Source organism: Lolium perenne, chromosome 1 (genome assembly GCF_019359855.2).
Source record: "Lolium perenne isolate Kyuss_39 chromosome 1, Kyuss_2.0, whole genome shotgun sequence".
Lineage (NCBI taxonomy): Eukaryota > Viridiplantae > Streptophyta > Magnoliopsida > Poales > Poaceae > Lolium > Lolium perenne.
The window spans coordinates 170,241,659-170,250,110 of record NC_067244.2 but is presented as its reverse complement, the minus strand read 5'-3'; the positions used below and the strand labels follow the sequence as shown (position 1 = coordinate 170,250,110).

The following is an 8,452-nucleotide window of genomic DNA, read 5'->3' as shown; positions in this document are numbered from 1 at the left end:
ACAAGTAGAAATCAATACCGAGAGAGTTTCCCCTATCAAACAATCAAGATCCAACCCTAATTGTTACAGCGGCGACGAGGTGTAGCGGTGGAGATGGCGGTGATGATGATGGAGATGATGGTGATGATGATCCCAATGATGTCCAGCTCGATGGCGGTGACGATGGCGTCGATTTCCCCCTCCGGGAGGGAATTTCCCCGGCAGATTTCTGCCTGCCGGAGAGCTCTTATCTCTCTGGTGTTTTCCGCCCCGCAGAGGCGGCTGTGACTCTTCGCGACTATCCCCTGGAGCTTAGGTTTTCGGGACGAAGAAGTACGCGGAGGAGAGGAGGCTAGAGGGGGCTGTGGGCCCCCTCCCACAAGGCGGTGCGGCCAGGCATGGGCCCGCGCCGGCCTATGGGGGGGCCATGGAGGCCCTCCTCGGCTCCTCCTTTTGGCTATCTTCGTCTTCTGGAAAAATAGGATTTTCTGTATAATTTCCGTCAATTGTTGATCTTCCGAAATATTGCATTCTGACGGTGCTTTTTCCAGCAGAATCCTGACTCCGATGCGCGATTCTCCAATAATCATGAAACATGCAAAATAGATGAAATAACATAAGTATCATCTCCAAATATGAGATATATAAATGAATAACAGTAAATTATGATATAAAATAGTGATGCAAAATGGACGTATCATGTCTCTCCATAAAGATAAATAGCATGTTGGGTGAACAAATTACAGCTGGGCAATTGACAGAATATCGACCATACACGACAAGATGATTACTATGAGATTTGATTGGGCATTACAACATAATACATAGACCAGGCCGTAATACAACTGCGTCTATGACTAATAATCCACCTTCCGGTTATCGTCCGAACCCCTTTCATTATTAAGTTGCAAGCAACAGATTATCGCATTAAGCAATGTGTGTAAAGTAAACAATAGAACTACCCTCGGATAAAACATTGTTCTTTTCTCCCTAGTAGCAACATCACATCTATAATCTTAGAAGTTATTGTCACTCTCCCAGAAAATTAGAGGCATGAACCTACTATCGAGCATAAATACTCCCTCTTGGAGTCACAAGTGTCCACTTGGCCAGAGTTTCTACTAGCAACGGAGAGCATGCAGGATCACAAATAACATATGACATGAATATATAATCAATCTCAACATAGTATACAATCATCATCAGATCCCAGCAAACACAACATGTAGGATTACATAAAGATGATCTTGATCATGTAGGTCAGCTCACAAGATCTATACATGAAGAACAAAGTGGAGAAGACAACCATCTAGCTACTGCTATGGACCCATAGTCCAGGGATGAACTACTCACGCATCACTTCGGAGGCGGGCATGGTGATGTAGATGCCTCCGACGATGATTTCCCCCTCCGACAGGGTGCCGGGAAGAGCTTCAGAACCGCCCGAGATGGATTCTGCGATGGCGGCCGCGACGGAACTTTTCGTGGATGGAGGCTCGGTATCCAGGGTTTTCCCGAGAAGATGTAAAAATAGGCGGAGGATTTAGGTTAGTAGGGTGCCTGGGGGCCCACACCATGCCTTGGCGCGGGCCCAGGCCAGGCCGCGCCAAGGGCAGGTGTGGCCGCCCTGTGGCGCCACTTCGTCCCCCCTCCGAACTTCGTCTTTGTTTCGATAAAATATTGACTTTGGCTTTTGTTTCGTCCAATTCCGAGAATATTTCCTGTACAACTTTTCTGAAATACAAAAACAGCAGAAAACAGTGAATTGGCACTGTGGCATCCTTTTAATAGGTTAGTGCCGGAAATCATGTAAAAGTGCAACAAAGTGTAAGCAAATCATATATGAATTGGTGTAAAACAAGCATGGAGCATCAAAAATTATAGATACGTTTTTGACGTATCAACGCTCTGTGGTGAGATGATATGATGCGGCTATAAAGCTGCTACTCGGCTACTCCTAGTCTATTCGGCCTAGTGGTTGCCCCTCAACGAAACTCGAAAAAGGAATGACGTTTATCTAATGGTGGAAATATTTTCAAACCCCCGAGAGTTCATATGCTATAAACATACTATATAATAATGCTCTTTCTTTATTGAAAAATATAATAATGTGTTTGAATTAAATCATATAAATGGTACAAACTCAATGAATAAAAAAAACACTTCAGAGAAATATAGAAATATTCACATGGATGAAGCTTAGGGAAAAATGGCAATGGGGGCAGTAGTTTTATTTTGCAGGTAAGTACTTCTAGTAGTTTTTTTTACATGTGCAGTAAGTACCGTATCTAGACAAAATTGAAGTGCTACCGGTGCAAGTCTGCCGCCTCCCAACAGCTCTTCGAATGCGCGGAAGGGGAATGGATTTTCTATTCTGCACTCGGGGGTGCAGAGGGGTTGTCAGAGTTGTACTTAGACAAGACTACTACAGACCTTTCACGACTTCGCTTCCTGCGTGAACAAGTTGAGACTTTATCATGTGGAAACCTGCACTGACAAAGCCATCAGGTCCACAGTCAACATCACCATAATAGCTTATGCATGTCTCCCGCTTCACCCCAAAGAGAGAATTCCCCCAAACAGTAGGCGAGGCGCACCCACGCCTCTCTCTACATTTTTTTAAAACAAGAATGTCTCCATTTCAGATGTTCACTGGAGGAACATTCGACACATTTTGGAGCATTACACGTGGGACCGACTTGGCTAGACTTACATGTAAGTCATTTGTCTCAACCCAAGTATTTATCCTCTATGTCTGTACTCTGGCAACCATCTCTTCACACAAGGCACTATTTCCGTGGACAGGTCAGCGTAGATCATGGATTGGAATAGATGGCTGAACTTAGAAGGGTCTACTCCCTCCATACAAAAGCTATATCATTATATTCGTATTCAAAATATATTTCAAATGATCGGAAACTAGATAGAGTATGAATCTCCTGGAGCATGAAGAGTAGGCCAGGATCGAGGAGGGAGGTGGAGCATCTCCCATAGGATATCATTATATTCATATTCAAAAATATTTCAAATGTTAGAAAGTTAGATAGATTATGCCTACGTTTTCGACGGAGCCGGATTTGTTTGATGTTCCGCAACCTGACATGGAGACACTGATATGTGGACTAAAATATGGAGGGAGCAAAAAATAAACTTTTTTTGGATGGAGGGAGATGAAGAGCGTGGCCATACACAGTAGTCCAATTAAGTAACAGTATAACTCAACCATCTAGGACCTCCCACAGCGATTTGCCGTCCCAGACCGTCCGATCAGCCCATTCAGCGCTCCAGATCGTCTCATCATTTCCACGACGTCCTCAGCTCGTTCAGTCAGTCAAATCGCCTCCAATGGGCCAGCCCAGCGTTACCGGGCTGCTACTCCGCAGACTGAGCTGGACGAATTCTTGTTACTTGGGCTGTGTTAGCTTTAAATGGGCCTTGAGGCCATCTTCCTCCTTAGCGTTGACCTCGCATCTAGCAGAAATAACCAGACGAAGCGGCAGCGTCGCGCCGTCCCTTCTTCCCATCTCTCCCTCCCCGCGTCGCTCCGTCATTTCCCCTCCGCCTGTGACACGCCTGAGCGGCGGACAGCTCCGCACACGATTGGAGCCGAATAAGAAACCAGCCAGGCGACGATCGCACTGATGGGTACGTACTGGATGCCGAGTTCGATCGATTTTGTGTCGATTCGAAGACCACGGACTTCCTGCACTTCTTCTCGGTCGACGACATACCTCGAGATCCTCCTTGGTCTCATCGCCGTCTCCGATTTTTTATGCAGATTTTACACCCCGTACAACCCCTCTTCTACCCATTAGTTTTCAGTCTGGCCTCCTAATTGGTGTTATTTTTTCAGTCTCAGTTTTTACAGGTTTCGCTGGTAGCAGAGGAGACATGGGTAAGAGGAGAAGAAAGGAGACATAGGGGGACCAGATGAACCGACTCATCCATGTGATGGTCACTCCGGCTGCATCTTCTGTTGGTTGCCCCTCCTACCCATGTCAACAATTTGCCACAAAAGGCAAGTAGGATCGTCCATGTATAAGAAAGACCATATTAATTCCAGATCTGCTTGCATTGCAATGTAACTAATCTTTTAAAAGTAGGGACATGGTCAATGAGATAATGAGCTGTCTGCAAAAGCTCATTCCAAACTAAAGGACAGATGCATGCTACAACCAAGCAGATTCTTCAACATGGAAGCTGCAAAACAATCGGTATTTTTTCCACGAGGTATTTGGCCTTAATTTGTATGCACATTGAATGAGGTATTGTTCCTTGTTATTGGATGAGCACCCAACTGTCAATAAAGAAAATGCACTGTACTAAAGTTGTGTATTTTCTACTGATGTGCGACAGATCATACGAAATAAGCTTGCTATTTTAAAGGATGGAGGAATTCAATCGCTGGATTACTGTACTCTAGGTGGATATATTAATGAGATTGTTGATATGACTTTGTTCTTTATTTGATTTTCATGTTCTAAGGTAGATGAGGTCACTTGTAATATTCATATATGCAAAATAGCAATTTTTAACCAATCCGATCATTTTTTTCTACGGAGTTTTACCACAAACTTTCTCATATTTACACATGAATGTGATAATTTTCTTGATTGTTTTCTTGCGCCGTCAGTTTATCTTTTCACTTGCCAGTACTGTATTATAACTCTTTATCAAACTTTTTAAGCCATTCACATGTTTTCACTATGCAATTCATGCTTGTTCTCACTCTGAAGTTGACAATGTGCAGTATTAGAGTGTTGGTCTGCTCCTTTTAGTTTTTATGTAACTATTTGAAATATTCTTATATTGTGATGCGACACTATGTAAAGTTACCTGAAATCAAGTGTGTCATCGGTTTTATCCATGCTACTAAGAAAACTGCTTTTACTCTGACGTACTCATTGGCTATCAACTTTTATGATCTGCATTTTACTTTTTTTCTTCAAATTTATTTATGTGTCTGAGTATGCAGGTAGCCTTTGGTGTTTTCAAGATAGATATCTAAAAAAAGTGTTGTGTCTTGAAGTAGTAAGGCTGCAAGATGCACCATTTAGTAGTTGGGAGTTGGTGAGATATTTCCTTCTCAATGCACATCTGACAATGTATTGAAGTGGTACAGACGGTCCTCTCATATCCATTAGACCCAAAATAAAAACCAGTCCTCTCCTACATCTGCACTATTTAGCTCTTTTGTACTACCATTCAATATATAGGTTAGTTCATCTAAAAATCTATTTAGGTCAGTTAATGTATATCCCATGTTTTATGCCTCCATATATAGTTTGCCAGTGTGTAGGTACAAATTAGTGACCAGGGAACACTGCTGCTCCAACCTACCAGCGAACACTACTGCTCCAACCTTGTGTCCAAGTTATCTATGAACTGGAGCTACAACATGTACAAGATTGATTGAACCCTATTGCTAAAGTTGAAGTTGGAGAGAAAGCTCGGATTTCATTATGTATATTTGTGTTTTGGTACGTGCCAAAGCGGTATTAACAATACTCATTTTTTCAGAAGTTACCCATTTATCCTAAATTGTTTTGACAAAGAGATAGTGTAACCTGTCTATCTCTTGTTTTAAGCTACCTGCAAAGAGTAAGCTTTGTTGTTGTACTTAATTCTGCGGTCTTTGTTCTAGCTTTTAAGAAGTTACTATTTAACATATTTATTGTATGTAATCCTGGTTTGGCATACATGGTAAATTTAAATGTGCAAGACTGCAAGTTTACTCTATGTTTTTAATAAATAGTTAGTTGATCTCACTATTTATCATTTGCTGGTGTTTTTTTTGTTTCATTAATTTTCATGTTTGCGTACTAAAAGGGAACCTTGCCATGTGAGAATATGATGTCGTAGGCAAACTCTGGTGAGGCATGCATGCTGATTCATACAGAGATGATCCCTTTATAATTTGATATGCCAGATTGTTTGTTATTTTCCTTCGCTCCTTCCATCATATTATTGTGTGTCGCACTTTACACAATTGGCCTCTTTATAAATGAGATCCTGTTTAGGGAACATGAACATTAGGATAGATTTCTCTACATTACACTATGTTAGCAAAAGAGCTGTGACAACCAGATTGTAGACTGTATTTGTTTTCTTGAAGTTAGATATCTTGCTAGCAAAAGAGATGTGATAACCAGGTTCTATGATTCATTCTTCAGGTTTTCTTAGAATTTATGTTGGCTACATGAATTAGATCACTTCTGGTATTGTTGGTTCTTTTTGTGCAGGACTATTGGTGTAGGAATAACTCTGCATAGAGATGGAGGTTGAAGAAAAAAATACAGAGGGAAATGATTGTCTTATATGAACCAAAAAAGAACAGTGGGATAAGGGTTTTTAGAGTTCATATGAGATAGCGACAGATGTAGCTGAGTATGCATCTCAAGTTTCAGAAGTCTCTCAGAGATTGAAGATTTCGCTATTGAGCTATGGTAAGGGCACGTTGTCAGTTTATATGATAATTATTCCTAATCTTTGTTAGCTAATGTATCTTTTTTTAACCCATGCAAGAATTTTCAACACAAGGCGCACACCATTGTATCTCATCATTGTCGTCTCATTTATGAATGGTAAATCCTAAAGCCCTGACAAGACCCTGGGCTGGTTTTACTTGCATATCGTTTAGTCCAATGAACGTGCTGTAGCAAATTACTGCACAGATAGTATATATAAGTTAACAAAAGAAGGATCTATATCCATGGCCTGTGAACTTTGTGAGCAAAATTCACAGAAACTTCTAGAACAAAACTATAGTGTATTTACAAGCTTTTTTTTCTTATGTTTTGCACATTTTAGTTTATGACTTTATGTAAAGATGGATTTCAAAACTTTGATTCTCATGAGACACATATTCGCGCGTGCTTATAATTGTGGTCATTGGACCTTTGTTTTCCCCTTCCGTGATATGTTCAACATTTATGAGCCAATATGACTCACATCTATATCTACTCACAATATTTTCAAATATACTAATTTGATCTTATGGGTGGGCGCAGCAACGCGCGCTTTTATGATCTAGTTCTATATATAGCACACCTCTACCAGCAGGTCTGGTTGTATTCGCCTATCTCGTTTGCCCTCCTTTCATCTCTATCCTCTTCAGTGAGAGAGCAAGCAACCGGCCGACCGGCTGGTCTCTCCTCTTCCGCTAAATATTGCACGTGGAGAATCTCGGTGCGGAGCAGCAGGCCGGTGCGACTGAGGTTGAGGCGTCGGCAGCGTCATCAGCCTCTCCTCTTTTGCTAGATCTTCCACATGCATGGTGTGGTGCACCGCCAGCCGAGAAGCAGACACCGGTCAGCCCGAGGTGGAGACGTCGCTGACGTCCTCGAGGTGCGGCCGCCCTTCTGCGACCCAGCGTCGACTCAAGGTATGAATCCATGCGTTGTGCGCCCCTTCTGCCGATGAAGTGCGTGCCTTAGATTTACTGCTCTTCTCCTACGGTTATTTCGAGCCGAACATGTGTGTGTTTTCTCAATATATATTGGTTGAAAAGCTCACTAAGTCACTTATTCTATGTAGATATGCATAGACGACTAGGGATGTAACTACGCCACGAAGTCAGCTCTACCCCATTGGTGTTGTGATGCTTGGGAACACTGCACAAAACACATTTCTCTTGTTAAAAGTGTTTCGTGCAGTGTGACTGAAGTTTCACAACGCCGATGAGATTAAAATCCAGTGACACTGCACGAAAGAAAAACCTCAAAGTGCGGCCATGGCGGTTCCAACATTTTACGAGTATATGACTTCCATAACCGTACGTTGGTTATTATTTCCAGTCCTTCTAAATTCAATTCGTTCTTAAACTTGCGTGCTAATTTTGTTATTTTTGCTGACAGTGGCTCACACGAGGAGATTATCTTTGTGGGTGTGCTGAGTTGTTAGGCATAAGCCGAAATCAGCTTAACGATGCCTCGGCTTAACACATAAAAAGCTGTTCGACCTCTCCCACAATTTCCTTTTGCTTTTCTCTTCTTTTATTGGAACTTGTTTTGCTTGCAGACGAGTGAGGTAACAAGTGTACTATCTAAGATTTTGTGTATTATAGATGCCCCAATTGACTCTCATCCCCAATGTAATCTTTTTTATGAATGTTGTTTTAGACTTGGATGTATACTATCGTATATGGCATGCATCTGCCTAAGGAACTTTGTATAGCCGTTCTAGCCAGCAAGATCGATCTGTCAAGCTTCATGCACTAGATGTCATATTTAATTTACTCCATCTGATCCATATTACTTGATGCTAAAATGATTGTATCTAGATACATCTATATCATCAAGTAATATAAGATGGAGGGAGTACTACATGAGTTCAAAAAAAAGTACTACATCAGAAATGCATCAAAAGCGTACTACATCACACGACCATCACGTGAAAAGCACGTACATTGTAGTAGTAGAGTTTAATACTGAGCTTTCAAAGGGGAATAAGATTACACATATAAACATTAAAC

At 41.6% G+C, this 8,452-nt stretch overlaps 1 long non-coding RNA gene across 3 annotated transcripts; it reads left to right on the top strand.

The window, feature by feature from the left end:
* Positions 1-3,449: 3,449 nt before the first annotated feature.
* LOC127312476 (uncharacterized) lies at positions 3,450-8,158 on the top strand. 3 transcript variants are annotated; one of them, XR_007858391.2, is made up of 7 exons: positions 3,450-3,624; positions 3,833-3,997; positions 4,083-4,209; positions 4,336-6,425; positions 6,505-7,363; positions 7,516-7,753; positions 7,836-8,158. It is a non-coding gene; the product is annotated as an uncharacterized lncRNA (long non-coding RNA). The 3 variants fall into 3 exon arrangements; XR_007858393.2 differs by having other exon boundaries at positions 4,083-5,459; positions 6,222-6,425; XR_007858384.2 differs by having other exon boundaries at positions 4,083-6,425.
* Positions 8,159-8,452: the final 294 nt, after the last annotated feature.